Here is a 15,844-nt window from a genome sequence, read left to right on the forward strand (position 1 = left end):
ATCGTTACGGTATAATACAAATATGGATTCTTATGAAAGAAATATAAAATTATATATTAAATGTGGAAATATTATCATATGCGCTTGGTTTTATGTTATATATTACCAGAGAGATATATGAAAAGAGATAAATTTTAAATTTATCTTCAAAATGCAAATGATTTAACTTAATATTTATATTGGTTAAACAAAAATTGTACATGTGTGGATACAATAATTATGTATGTTGGAAATAAAATGATATTTTATAATGAAATATGTATATATAAAAGATAAAATTATAGAAACATATATATTACAATAATTATATGAAATTCTTGTTATATTGGTAAAACAAGTATAAATTAAAAATGAAATATGGATTACGAATGCTATATAAAAATGGCCGTAATCGAATAGATTTTTTACTTATATTTATATATTTAAAATTTTACCCAAAGGCGAAATATTGAATTTTATTCAATATAATAAAATCATGGAATTATATAAAGTGAAAAATCTATATATCTATTATATTGCTTATTTCGATTCAAAAAATATGAATGGAATATGAAGGAAAAACATTATTCTGGTTGATCCTGCCAGTAGTTATATGCTTGTCTCAAAGATTAAGCCATGCATGTCTAAGTACACACGAATTAAAAGTGAAACCGCAAAAGGCTCATTATATCAGTTATGGTTCCTTAGATCGTTAACAGTTACTTGGATAACTGTGGTAATTCTAGAGCTAATACATGCAATTAAAACATGAACCTTATGGGACATGTGCTTTTATTAGGCTAAAACCAAGCGATCGCAAGATCGTTATATTGGTTGAACTCTAGATAACATGCAGATCGTATGGTCTTGTACCGACGACAGATCTTTCAAATGTCTGCCCTATCAACTTTTGATGGTAGTATCTAGGACTACCATGGTTGCAACGGGTAACGGGGAATCAGGGTTCGATTCCGGAGAGGGAGCCTGAGAAACGGCTACCACATCTAAGGAAGGCAGCAGGCGCGTAAATTACCCACTCCCAGCTCGGGGAGGTAGTGACGAAAAATAACAATACAGGACTCATATCCGAGGCCCTGTAATTGGAATGAGTACACTTTAAATCCTTTAACAAGGACCAATTGGAGGGCAAGTCTGGTGCCAGCAGCCGCGGTAATTCCAGCTCCAATAGCGTATATTAAAGTTGTTGCGGTTAAAACGTTCGTAGTTGAACTTGTGCTTCATACGGGTAGTACAACTTACAATTGTGGTTAGTACTATACCTTTATGTATGTAAGCGTATTACCGGTGGAGTTCTTATATGTGATTAAATACTTGTATTTTTTCATATGTTCCTCCTATTTAAAAACCTGCACTAGTGCTCTTAAACGAGTGTTATTGTGGGCCGGTACTATTACTTTGAACAAATTAGAGTGCTTAAAGCAGGCTTCAAATGCCTGAATATTCTGTGCATGGGATAATGAAATAAGACCTCTGTTCTGCTTTCATTGGTTTTCAGATCAAGAGGTAATGATTAATAGAAGCAGTTTGGGGGCATTAGTATTACGACGCGAGAGGTGAAATTCTTGGACCGTCGTAAGACTAACTTAAGCGAAAGCATTTGCCAAAGATGTTTTCATTAATCAAGAACGAAAGTTAGAGGTTCGAAGGCGATCAGATACCGCCCTAGTTCTAACCATAAACGATGCCAGCTAGCAATTGGGTGTAGCTACTTTTATGGCTCTCTCAGTCGCTTCCCGGGAAACCAAAGCTTTTGGGCTCCGGGGGAAGTATGGTTGCAAAGCTGAAACTTAAAGGAATTGACGGAAGGGCACCACCAGGAGTGGAGCCTGCGGCTTAATTTGACTCAACACGGGAAAACTTACCAGGTCCGAACATAAGTGTGTAAGACAGATTGATAGCTCTTTCTCGAATCTATGGGTGGTGGTGCATGGCCGTTCTTAGTTCGTGGAGTGATTTGTCTGGTTAATTCCGATAACGAACGAGACTCAAATATATTAAATAGATATCTTCAGGATTATGGTGCTGAAGCTTATGTAGCCTTCATTCATGGTGGCAGTAAAATGTTTATTGTGTTTGAATGTGTTTATGTAAGTGGAGCCGTACCTGTTGGTTTGTCCCATTATAAGGACACTAGCTTCTTAAATGGACAAATTGCGTCTAGCAATAATGAGATTGAGCAATAACAGGTCTGTGATGCCCTTAGATGTCCTGGGCTGCACGCGCGCTACAATGAAAGTATCAACGTGTATTTCCTAGACCGAGAGGTCCGGGTAAACCGCTGAACCACTTTCATGCTTGGGATTGTGAACTGAAACTGTTCACATGAACTTGGAATTCCCAGTAAGTGTGAGTCATTAACTCGCATTGATTACGTCCCTGCCCTTTGTACACACCGCCCGTCGCTACTACCGATTGAATTATTTAGTGAGGTCTCCGGACGTGATCACTGTGACGCCTTGCGTGTTACGGTTGTTTCGCAAAAGTTGACCGAACTTGATTATTTAGAGGAAGTAAAAGTCGTAACAAGGTTTCCGTAGGTGAACCTGCGGAAGGATCATTATTGTATAATATCCTTATCGTTAATAAATATTTGTTATAATACAAATAAATACAATTTACCAAAATAAAAATATTACAAAATGATTCCACGGAATCAAAAGTTAAAGTCAAAATAAAATGAAGATGGCTTTTATTTTATATGTGGGGCTTGGCAACCTCATAAAAAGACTTTAACATTATTAATGTTGCTGTGCGTATTTGTGGCAGTACTTACTACAACAACGGCGTTTCCTATAAAAACAAATTCTCGAAAATGGAAATCGAAGAAACTAAACTAAATTCGAAAGTAGAAGTCGAATTAAAATAAAAATAATTTTGAATGTGTGGTAATCAAAATAAGTGTGTGTGTATATGGACCATAATATACACGCGTTGCGAATATGTATTGTTCATCTATGTTATGAGCATACGTTGGCTAATGCAACAACCTAAAATATACAATGTTTGTACCTGTCATCCATCAGGTTAATGTTTTATATAAATTTTGCAGTATGTGTCACCCAAAATAGCAAACCATAACCAGATTATTATGATACATAATGCTTATATGAAACTAAGACATTTCGCAACATTTATTTTAGGTATAAAAATAAATTTATTGAAGGAATTGATATATGCCAGTAAAATGGTGTATTTTTAATTTCTTTCAATAAAAACAATATTGACATTATATAAAATTGAATTATAAAACTCTAAGCGGTGGATCACTCGGCTCATGGGTCGATGAAGAACGCAGCAAACTGTGCGTCATCGTGTGAACTGCAGGACACATGAACATCGACATTTTGAACGCATATCGCAGTCCATGCTGTTATGTACTTTAATTAATTTTATAGTGCTGCTTGGACTACATATGGTTGAGGGTTGTAAGACTATGCTAATTAAGTTGTTTATAAATTTTTTATAAGCATATGGTATATTATTGGATTAAATAATGATTTTATTCATAATATTAAAAAAGAAATGAAAAACATTATCTCACATTTGAATGTGAAAAACGAAGAGAAATATTTTCTTTTTCAATCAAATAATACTGAGAAATGTCTAGCATAAAAAATTGAAATATTTTTCATCTAGAATTGTCTCTTATTAATGATTCGGAAAAAGAAAAATCTTGGTTTTGTTATTATTCTTCGTTGGTTCGTTAAATGGATAAAATGACTTTGCTTACAAGAACTATTGGAACTATTTATAACGAATTTAATTGATTGTTTTATCATTTATATATAAAGAATTTATGGCAAAATATAGTTATATATACAACCTCAACTCATATGGGACTACCCCCTGAATTTAAGCATATTAATTAGGGGAGGAAAAGAAACTAACAAGGATTTTCTTAGTAGCGGCGAGCGAAAAGAAAACAGTTCAGCACTAAGTCACTTTGTCTATATGGCAAATGTGAGATGCAGTGTATGGAGCGTCAATATTCTAGTATGAGAAATTAATGATTTAAGTCCTTCTTAAATGAGGCCATTTACCCATAGAGGGTGCCAGGCCCGTATAACGTTAATGATTGCTAGATGATGTTTCCAAAGAGTCGTGTTGCTTGATAGTGCAGCACTAAGTGGGTGGTAAACTCCATCTAAAACTAAATATAACCATGAGACCGATAGTAAACAAGTACCGTGAGGGAAAGTTGAAAAGAACTCTGAATAGAGAGTTAAACAGTACGTGAAACTGCTTAGAGGTTAAGCCCGATGAACCTGAATATCCGTTATGGAAAATTCATCATTAAAATTGTAATATTTAAATAATATTATTAAGAATAATGTGCATTTTTTCCATATAAGGACATTGTAATCTATTAGCATATCCCAAATTTATCATAAAATATAACTTATAGTTTATTCCAATTAAATTGCTTGCATTTTAACACAGAATAAATGTTATTAATTTGATAAAGTGCTGATAGATTTATATTATTACAGAGCGTTAATTTTTCGGAATTATATAATGGCATAATTATCATTGATTTTTGTGTTTATTATATGCTCTTGTATGATTAACAATGCGAAAGATTCAGGATACCTTCGGGACCCGTCTTGAAACACGGACCAAGGAGTCTAACATATGTGCAAGTTATTGGGATGTAAACCTAATAGCGTAATTAACTTGACTAATAATGGGATTAGTTTTTTAGCTATTTATAGCTAATTAACACAATCCCGGGGCGTTCTATATAGTTATGTATAATGTATATTTATATTATTTATGCCTCTAACTGGAACGTACCTTGAGCATATATGCTGTGACCCGAAAGATGGTGAACTATACTTGATCAGGTTGAAGTCAGGGGAAACCCTGATGGAAGACCGAAACAGTTCTGACGTGCAAATCGATTGTCAGAATTGAGTATAGGGGCGAAAGACCAATCGAACCATCTAGTAGCTGGTTCCTTCCGAAGTTTCCCTCAGGATAGCTGGTGCATTTTAATATTATATAAAATAATCTTATCTGGTAAAGCGAATGATTAGAGGCCTTAGGGTCGAAACGATCTTAACCTATTCTCAAACTTTAAATGGGTAAGAACCTTAACTTTCTTGATATGAAGTTCAAGGTTATGATATAATGTGCCCAGTGGGCCACTTTTGGTAAGCAGAACTGGCGCTGTGGGATGAACCAAACGTAATGTTACGGTGCCCAAATTAACAACTCATGCAGATACCATGAAAGGCGTTGGTTGCTTAAAACAGCAGGACGGTGATCATGGAAGTCGAAATCCGCTAAGGAGTGTGTAACAACTCACCTGCCGAAGCAACTAGCCCTTAAAATGGATGGCGCTTAAGTTGTATACCTATACATTACCGCTAAAGTAGATGATTTATATTACTTGTGATATAAATTTTGAAACTTTAGTGAGTAGGAAGGTACAATGGTATGCGTAGAAGTGTTTGGCGTAAGCCTGCATGGAGCTGCCATTGGTACAGATCTTGGTGGTAGTAGCAAATAATCGAATGAGACCTTGGAGGACTGAAGTGGAGAAGGGTTTCGTGTGAACAGTGGTTGATCACGAGTTAGTCGGTCCTAAGTTCAAGGCGAAAGCCGAAAATTTTCAAGTAAAACAAAAATGCCTAACTATATAAACAAAGCGAATATAATACACTTGAATAATTTTGAACGAAAGGGAATACGGTTCCAATTCCGTAACCTGTTGAGTATCCGTTTGTTATTAAATATGGGCCTCGTGCTCATCCTGGCAACAGGAACGACCATAAAGAAGCCGTCGAGAGATATCGGAAGAGTTTTCTTTTCTGTTTTATAGCCGTACTACCATGGAAGTCTTTCGCAGAGAGATATGGTAGATGGGCTAGAAGAGCATGACATATACTGTTGTGTCGATATTTTCTCCTCGGACCTTGAAAATTTATGGTGGGGACACGCAAACTTCTCAACAGGCCGTACCAATATCCGCAGCTGGTCTCCAAGGTGAAGAGTCTCTAGTCGATAGAATAATGTAGGTAAGGGAAGTCGGCAAATTAGATCCGTAACTTCGGGATAAGGATTGGCTCTGAAGATTGAGATAGTCGGGCTTGATTGGGAAACAATAACATGGTTTATGTGCTCGTTCTGGGTAAATAGAGTTTCTAGCATTTATGTTAGTTACTTGTTCCCCGGATAGTTTAGTTACGTAGCCAATTGTGGAACTTTCTTGCTAAAATTTTTAAGAATACTATTTGGGTTAAACCAATTAGTTCTTATCAATTATAACGATTATCAATTAACAATCAATTCAGAACTGGCACGGACTTGGGGAATCCGACTGTCTAATTAAAACAAAGCATTGTGATGGCCCTAGCGGGTGTTGACACAATGTGATTTCTGCCCAGTGCTCTGAATGTCAAAGTGAAGAAATTCAAGTAAGCGCGGGTCAACGGCGGGAGTAACTATGACTCTCTTAAGGTAGCCAAATGCCTCGTCATCTAATTAGTGACGCGCATGAATGGATTAACGAGATTCCTACTGTCCCTATCTACTATCTAGCGAAACCACAGCCAAGGGAACGGGCTTGGAATAATTAGCGGGGAAAGAAGACCCTTTTGAGCTTGACTCTAATCTGGCAGTGTAAGGAGACATAAGAGGTGTAGAATAAGTGGGAGATATTAGACCTCGGTTTGGTATCGTCAATGAAATACCACTACTCTTATTGTTTCCTTACTTACTTGATTAAATGGAACGTGTATCATTTCCTAGCCATTATACGGATATATTTATTATATCTTATGGTATTGGGTTTTGATGCAAGCTTCTTGATCAAAGTATCACGAGTTTGTTATATAATCGCAAACAAATTCTTTAATAAAACGATGCATTTATGTATTTTTGATTTGAAAATTTGGTATAACTCCAATTACTCAGGTATGATCCAATTCAAGGACATTGCCAGGTAGGGAGTTTGACTGGGGCGGTACATCTCTCAAATAATAACGGAGGTGTCCCAAGGCCAGCTCAGTGCGGACAGAAACCACACATAGAGCAAAGGGCAAATGCTGACTTGATCTCGGTGTTCAGTACACACAGGGACAGCAAAAGCTCGGCCTATCGATCCTTTTGGTTTAAAGAGTTTTTAACAAGAGGTGTCAGAAAAGTTACCATAGGGATAACTGGCTTGTGGCGGCCAAGCGTTCATAGCGACGTCGCTTTTTGATCCTTCGATGTCGGCTCTTCCTATCATTGTGAAGCAAAATTCACCAAGCGTTGGATTGTTCACCCATGCAAGGGAACGTGAGCTGGGTTTAGACCGTCGTGAGACAGGTTAGTTTTACCCTACTAATGACAAAACGTTGTTGCGACAGCATTCCTGCGTAGTACGAGAGGAACCGCAGGTACGGACCAATGGCACAATACTTGTTCGAGCGAACAGTGGTATGACGCTACGTCCGTTGGATTATGCCTGAACGCCTCTAAGGTCGTATCCGTGCTGGACTGCAATGATAAATAAGGGGCAATTTGCATTGTATGGCTTCTAAACCATTTAAAGTTTATAATTTATTTTATAAACGACAATGGATGTGATGCCAATGTAATTTGTAACATAGTAAATTAGGAGGATCTTCGATCACCTGATGCCGCGCTAGTTACATATAAAAGCATTATTTAATACAATGACAAAGCCTAGAATCAATTGTAAACGACTTTTGTAACAGGCAAGGTGTTGTAAGTGGTTGAGCAGCTGCCATACTGCGATCCACTGAAGCTTATCCTTTGCTTGATGATTCGATAAATAAATGATTTTTTCCTGTAGCCAAACACCTCGTCATCAATTTAGTGACGCATATGATATTGTCCCTATCATATAATTAATATAAAGACTTTAATGGATTGTGTCAAGTTGCCAAACACCTCGTCATCAATTTAGTGACGCATATGATATTGTCCCTATCATATAATTAATATAAAGACTTTAATGAATTGTGTCAAGTTGCCAAACACCTCGTCATCAATTTAGTGACGCATATGATATTGTCCCTATCATATAATTTTTGATATAAAGACTTTAAAGAATTGTATCAAGTTGCCAAACACCTCGTCATCAATTTAGTGACGCATATGATATTGTCCCTATCATATAATTAATATACAGACTTTAATGAATTGTGTCAAGTTGCCAAACACGTCATCAATTTATACCATTGATTTGTCCTATATAATATATAAACTTAAGAATTGATCAAGTTGCCAACACTCGTCATCAATTTAGTGACGCATATGATATTGTCCTATCATATAATTATATAAAGACTTTAATGGATTGTGTCAGTTGCCAAACACCTCGTCATCAATTTAGTGACGCATATGATATTGTCCTATCATATAATTAATATAAAGACTTTAAAGAATTGTGTCAAGTTGCCAAACACCTCGTCATCAATTTAGTTTTTTTTTTTTTTTTTTTTTTTTTTTTTAGCGTGCGTTTATTTATTTAAAATCTGTCCTAGTGGACAATAATTAAATGGTTTTGCGGGGGAACATTAGCTTAAGGGATACTATTGTACATGTATTTGTGGCGGGTTTTATATGTGTTGTCTATTGTTGTGGAAGATCGAGAGGGTGTCTCCTCATGAGACGTCTGCTTGTTTGGCTATTGTCTAACAGGTTGGTGGCGAGGTGGTTAGGGTGGTTTTCGAGCCTTTTCAGGTATCTCTCGCTGAGCCTGGAGATTTCATCAGCGACTTGTGGGATTCCAAGTTCCCTATGTATGGCGACATTCTCGTGGTAGGGATGCGCATTACAGGCAATTCTCAAGCACCTATTCTGGAACCGCTGTATACGCAGGCGATTCGTGTGGCTTGCCGTGCCCCATAGCTGTATCCCGTAGGTCCAGATGGGCTTGAGAATTGCCTTGTACACCAGGATTTTGTGGTTCTGCCTTAGCTTGGACCCTCTCCCAATAAGCCAATGCATCTGCCTCAGACGCGCATCGGCCTGTATGCGTTTGCTGACGATGTGGGGACGCCAAGTGAGCCTGCGGTCCAGGGTAAGTCCTAGGTACTTGGGTGCGGGTGCGTTGGGAATGATGACTCCGTTTAGCGTGACCGGTGGGCAGTCTCCTCTCCTTAGTGCAAATGTTGTTTGGGTAGATTTTTCCGCGTTCACTACGATGTTCCACCTGCTGAGCCAGGGATGTAGCGCGTCCATTTGCCTTTGGATTGTTTCGGAGGCTTCTCGTGGGTCGGATGAGGAGGCGAGGAAAGCCGTGTCATCTGCATAAGTCGCTATAGTTAGGTTCCTGGAGGGGATTATGGGAAGGTCTGCGGTGTAAAGGGTGTACAGTATTGGTCCGAGCACACTGCCTTGCGGAACTCCAGCTCTGATCATCTGGGTAGGCTTATTGCACTTCCGCATCTGACTTGGAATGCTCTTCCCTCAGTGTAGGATTTGAGGAGGGTAAAATGGGGGCTTGGGAGGTAGGATTTGAGTTTATGGAGGAGTCCAGGATGCCAAACTCTGTCGAATGCCTGCTTCACGTCGAGCATTACAGCGCAGCAGTATTTCTTTTGCTCGAATGCCTCGAGGATCCGTTCGACTAGCCGGTGGCATTGCTCTGGTGTTCCGTGGGAGCGCCTGAAGCCAAACTGGTGATCGGGGATCAAACCAGCCTCATCCAGTACTGGCAATACTCTGCGCAAAAATACTCTTTCGAGTATTTTGGAGAGGATTGCCAGCAAACTAATCGGACGATAGGAGGCGAGATTGGCTTCAGGCTTACCAGGCTTGAGGAGGACAATAACCTCTGCTCTTTTCCACTCCTCCGGGAAGTACCCTAGCCGGAAGCAGCTGTTGTAAATGCTGGCCAGCATTTGTGTGCAGCGGGATGGGAGCATTTTTAGGGCCGCCGCATCTATACGATCCAGGCCTGGAGATTTGTTGTTCTTCAGTAGAGCAATCTCCTGCGCAACTTCCTCAGGGTCGACTGGTTCCAACGGGGGACCGGGAGAGCTTGGGCTATTGAGAAACCGGGCTGTTTCAGCATGTTCTTCGGCAGTGCAGCAGTCGAACGGAGAGAAGGCGTTGTAAAGGTGTTCGGCGAAAGCTTCTGCTCTTTCAGCATCCGAAAGGCACCAGGATCCATCTGCTTTGCGCACTGCGGAAACCTTTTTGGCTGGTCGTTTAATGTGGCGGGTGACGTTCCACAGATTGTGGTCTGGGTCCCCGGGAGAGAGTTCCTCGAGGAATCTGAGGAAGGAGTCCTGGCGTAGGCTGGAGATCTTGTCCTTCAACTCCTTTGTGGCGTGATTGAGCGCTGTTTTGTCTCTTGGATTGCGCGTCAAGAACCAAACTCTCCTGAGACGCCTCTTCTCAGTCACGAGTGCCGCAATTTCCGGGGACCAGAGGTGGAGGTCCCTGCTAGGTGTTCTCGCAGTCTTTGGTGGCGGTGGGCTTGCGAATTCCGCAGCGTTTTGCATCTGCCTGGTGAGATTCCCGATAGCTTCATCAATGTTCCTGGGTGTGTTGAGGATGGGGTTCGGATTGACGGTGGAGAGCATCCAGGACGCGAACTTGGCGGCGTCGGTATATTTTCCAGTGAGCCTTCTGAGCGGGGTTTTCCTGAGGACTGGCGTGTTGATTAGCACGTTTATTGCACAGTGGTCTGACAGGAGATCAGCATTTGTTGTGCAGCTGATCTTCGCATGCCCTATGCCTTTCGACACAGCAAAGTCCAGTAGGTCTGGAGTCTTGAGGGGATTCGTTGGCCAGTGAGTGGGCTCGCCAGTGGAGTGGCAGTCCAGTCGGTGGCGTTGCAGGTACCCAAACAGAGTTTTCCCTTTGGGGTTGTTGGCGCGCGATCCCCACCAAGAATGTTTGGCGTTATAATCTCCAGCTGCTATGAAGCGGGGCCCAAAATGCTCGAAGAACTCACTGAGGTGAGATGCTGTTATGCGGTATCTGGGGGAAAGTAGACCGCTCCAATGTCTAAATCTCCTTGCGGGCTGACAATCCTGATGACAGGACATTGTGCCCAGTCTTGCTGAAACGCGGGCAGCTCTAGGTATTGAATACCGCTCCTGATGAGGATGGCTGCTCCACCGCGTGCTCTGCCAGAAGGATGGTCTGCATGGATGAGGTCATATCCGCTGATATTAAAGTGGGATCTGGGGGAGAAGTGGGTTTCGGCTACGAGTAGGATATCGATCTGGTGGGTCTTCAGATGGTGCTCGACTATGGCCTTGCTGTTCTGCAGGCCGTTCGCATTCCAGACGACTAGGTGGAGCTTTAGTTGCATGACTTGCTGTTGAGAATGGTGGCCACCAGCTGTGTCATCTGGGTGAACATGCGCTCCATCATCCTTTCCATCATTCCTTCCATGCGAGCGAACATCGCTTCTATCTGACCGGAGTGTGGGGTTTCTGTTTGGGTTTGGACTGGGGTTGTGGGATTCTGCGGTGCTGCGTGCACTCCGTTGAGGGCGTCTCGGTAGCTCCTGCCAGAGGTGACGTTTGGTGATGCCACGGGCGGCGCCTTGTTAGCATTAGCGACGGGCCTTGTTTTCGGAGCAGCGAGTGCTTTGGCCCTTTTGTATGCAGGGCATCCCTTGAAAGACGCAGGATGGTCCGCCTGGCAGTGGAAGCAGCACGCTTTGTCGTCCTCCTCTTCTCACATGCCCTCGATTCGTGAGGGCCTCCACACTTTACACATCGGTATTCCAGGAAGCAGTAACGCTGTGTATGACCGAATCCTTGGCACCTGAAGCATTGAGGCACGTCGTTGAACTTCTGCGGCGGTTCAATGGTTACTACCGACCTGCAGATTCCGCTTGACTTGGTAGACGTCTTTGTTGTTGCTGGAAGGCTCCAGGTTGGCGAAGAATATTCCCAGCGGTTCTTTAGTTCTTCTGCCAATGGGATTGTGCAGATCTCTAACAGCGTGCCCTTGTCTGCGAAGGTCTTCAATGATTTCCTCACGATCGGTGGAGTGGTGGAGTCCTTTGATGACAACCTTGTATGCACGTTCATCTTTCGGCTGGAAAGTCCGATGCCTCTTGTTTTGGGCCACAAGTTGGAGACGCAGAGCTGTATAGGACTCTTTGTCCCGGCATCATGACACGTACGTTGTTGCCATTCACGGTCTTGTAGGTAAAATTGTTCTTCGGGCCTACAAGAGTCGTGATCATCTTGACGAGTGCCGAGATGTTGGTCACATCGGGGATAAAAATCGGAGGTGGCTTGATGGTCTTCGGGGTGGGCTTTGGTTTCTCGGGGGTCTTGGGCTTGGAATCGTCTTTAGGTCCGGGTTCGTCATCAGAGCTCTCTTGGTCGTACTCGTCTTCTTCGGTCGAGAGTAAAGCGAAGGCGTTGTTGGCGAGCTTCTTGCGCAGAGCTGCGCTAGTGCTTGGCTTATCTTCCAGCTCCTCTCCCTGTGCTTTCTTTGCCGGTTTTCGCTTTATCTCGCCCGGCTCTGTATGCGAGGTGCTTCCCTCGCTGCTGGAGCTGCTCTTGCGTGTTCTCAGAGCCTTTTTGCGTGGTGTTGTTCCAAGCTTGTGGGTGCGCGGGGGGGCCTGCCAGTCCATCTTCTCCAAAGTTGATAAGGAGTGAGGAGGGGGGGGGGGGGGGAAGCTGGGCACCGTAAGCCGGTGAGCCAGGCAGCACGTGGCTGCTGCTTTGCAATTATACCGCTGCTTCGAGCACTGGGTTTTTTGCGCTGATAACACGCACACTCGGGTGTGCGATGGTGTTAGTGCGAACTACCGTTAGGTACGTTGGCTGGGCCAATCAAAACGCGCGACAAGATCACGCGACGCGAAGTGGCTGGGCACAAGTAACGGGACTTACAACTGTGAACAATTTGCTAACAATTTGCTAACAATTTGCTGTCGATCCGCAGGCACGTCTGCACTCGTCGAGTGTTCGATCGCGACCATCAATTTAGTGACGCATATGATATTGTCCCTATCATATAATTAATATACAGACTTTAATGAATTGTGTCAAGTTGCCAAACACCTCGTCATCAATTTAGTGACGCATATGATATTGTCCCTATCATATAATTTTTGATATATAGACTTTAAAGAATTGTATCAAGTTGCCAAACACCTCGTCATCAATTTAGTGACGCATATGATATTGTCCCTATCATATAATTAATATAAAGACTTTAATGGATTGTGTCAAGTTGCCAAACACCTCGTCATCAATTTAGTGACGCATATGATATTGTCCTTATTATATAATTTTTGATATAAAGACTTTAAAGAATTGTATCAAGTTGCCAAACACCTCGTCATCAATTTAGTGACGCATATGATATTGTCCCTATCATATAATTAATATACAGACTCTAATGAATTGTGTCAAGTTGCCAAACACCTCGTCATCAATTTAGTTTTTTTTTTTTTTTTTTTTTTCTTTAGCGTGCGTTTATTTATTTAAAATCTGTCCTAGTGGACAATAATTAAATGGTTTTGCGGGGGAACATTAGCTTAAGGGATACTATTGTACATGTATTTGTGGCGGGTTTTATATGTGTTGTCTATTGTTGTGGAAGATCGAGAGGGTGTCTCCTCATGAGACGTCTGCTTGTTTGGCTATTGTCTAACAGGTTGGTGGCGAGGTGGTTAGGGTGGTTTTCGAGCCTTTTCAGGTATCTCTCGCTGAGCCTGGAGATTTCATCAGCGACTTGTGGGATTCCAAGTTCCCTATGTATGGCGACATTCTCGTGGTAGGGATGCGCATTACAGGCAATTCTCAAGCACCTATTCTGGAACCGCTGTATACGCAGGCGATTCGTGTGGCTTGCCGTGCCCCATAGCTGTATCCCGTAGGTCCAGATGGGCTTGAGAATTGCCTTGTACACCAGGATTTTGTGGTTCTGCCTTAGCTTGGACCCTCTCCCAATAAGCCAATGCATCTGCCTCAGACGCGCATCGGCCTGTATGCGTTTGCTGACGATGTGGGGACGCCAAGTGAGCCTGCGGTCCAGGGTAAGTCCTAGGTACTTGGGTGCGGGTGCGTTGGGAATGATGACTCCGTTTAGCGTGACGGTGGGCAGTCTCCTCTCCTTAGTGCAAATGTTGTTTGGGTAGATTTTTCCGCGTTCACTACGATGTTCCACCTGCTGAGCCAGGGATGTAGCGCGTCCATTTGCCTTTGGATTGTTTCGGAGGCTTCTCGTGGGTCGGATGAGGAGGCGAGGAAAGCCGTGTCATCTGCATAAGTCGCTATAGTTAGGTTCCTGGAGGGGATTATGGGAAGGTCTGCGGTGTAAAGGGTGTACAGTATTGGTCCGAGCACACTGCCTTGCGGAACTCCAGCTCTGATCAGTCTGGGTAGGCTTATTGCACTTCCGCATCTGACTTGGAATGCTCTTCCCTCAGTGTAGGATTTGAGGAGGGTAAAATGGGGGCTTGGGAGGTAGGATTTGAGTTTATGGAGGAGTCCAGGATGCCAAACTCTGTCGAATGCCTGCTTCACGTCGAGCATTACAGCGCAGCAGTATTTCTTTTGCTCGAATGCCTCGAGGATCCGTTCGACTAGCCGGTGGCATTGCTCTGGTGTTCCGTGGGAGCGCCTGAAGCCAAACTGGTGATCGGGGATCAAACCAGCCTCATCCAGTACTGGCAATACTCTGCGCAAAAATACTCTTTCGAGTATTTTGGAGAGGATTGCCAGCAAACTAATCGGACGATAGGAGGCGAGATTGGCTTCAGGCTTACCAGGCTTGAGGAGGACAATAACCTCTGCTCTTTTCCACTCCTCCGGGAAGTACCCTAGCCGGAAGCAGCTGTTGTAAATGCTGGCCAGCATTTGTGTGCAGCGGGATGGGAGCATTTTTAGGGCCGCCGCATCTATACGATCCAGGCCTGGAGATTTGTTGTTCTTCAGTAGAGCAATCTCCTGCGCAACTTCCTCAGGGTCGACTGGTTCCAACGGGGGACCGGGAGAGCTTGGGCTATTGAGAAACCGGGCTGTTTCAGCATGTTCTTCGGCAGTGCAGCAGTCGAACGGAGAGAAGGCGTTGTAAAGGTGTTCGGCGAAAGCTTCTGCTCTTTCAGCATCCGAAAGGCACCAGGATCCATCTGCTTTGCGCACTGCGGAAACCTTTTTGGCTGGTCGTTTAATGTGGCGGGTGACGTTCCACAGATTGTGGTCTGGGTCCCCGGGAGAGAGTTCCTCGAGGAATCTGAGGAAGGAGTCCTGGCGTAGGCTGGAGATCTTGTCCTTCAACTCCTTTGTGGCGTGATTGAGCGCTGTTTTGTCTCTTGGATTGCGCGTCAAGAACCAAACTCTCCTGAGACGCCTCTTCTCAGTCACGAGTGCCGCAATTTCCGGGGACCAGAGGTGGAGGTCCCTGCTAGGTGTTCTCGCAGTCTTTGGTGGCGGTGGGCTTGCGAATTCCGCAGCGTTTTGCATCTGCCTGGTGAGATTCCCGATAGCTTCATCAATGTTCCTGGTGTGTTGAGGATGGGGTTCGGATTGACGGTGGAGAGCATCCAGGACGCGAACTTGGCGGCGTCGGTATATTTTCCAGTGAGCCTTCTGAGCGGGGTTTTCCTGAGGACTGGCGTGTTGATTAGCACGTTTATTGCACAGTGGTCTGACAGGAGATCAGCATTTGTTGTGCAGCTGATCTTCGCATGCCTATGCCTTTCGACACAGCAAAGTCCAGTAGGTCTGGAGTCTTGAGGGGATTCGTTGGCCAGTGAGTGGGCTCGCCAGTGGAGTGGCAGTCCAGTCGGTGGCGTTGCAGGTACCCAAACAGAGTTTTCCCTTTGGGGTTGTTGGCGCGCGATCCCCACCAAGAATGTTTGGCGTTATAATCTCCAGCTGCTATGAAGCGGGGCCCA

The 15,844-nt window shown here is 43.3% G+C and overlaps 3 non-coding genes across 3 annotated transcripts; all 3 read left to right on the plus strand.

The window, feature by feature from the left end:
• The first annotated feature begins 565 nt into the window (after window positions 1-565).
• On the plus strand, window positions 566-2,560 carry LOC116803325. The gene has a single exon (XR_004363557.1). It is a non-coding gene; the product is annotated as a small subunit ribosomal RNA (ribosomal RNA).
• A 687-nt stretch (window positions 2,561-3,247) lies between these two features.
• On the plus strand, window positions 3,248-3,426 carry LOC116803324. The gene has a single exon (XR_004363556.1). It is a non-coding gene; the product is annotated as a 5.8S ribosomal RNA (ribosomal RNA).
• Window positions 3,427-3,819: 393 nt separating this feature from the next.
• LOC116803326 lies at window positions 3,820-7,780 on the plus strand. Its single transcript, XR_004363558.1, has one exon. It is a non-coding gene; the product is annotated as a large subunit ribosomal RNA (ribosomal RNA).
• Window positions 7,781-15,844: the final 8,064 nt, after the last annotated feature.

The sequence above is a fragment of the Drosophila sechellia genome, unplaced genomic scaffold (assembly GCF_004382195.2).
Source record: "Drosophila sechellia strain sech25 unplaced genomic scaffold, ASM438219v1 U_50, whole genome shotgun sequence".
Lineage (NCBI taxonomy): Eukaryota > Metazoa > Arthropoda > Insecta > Diptera > Drosophilidae > Drosophila > Drosophila sechellia.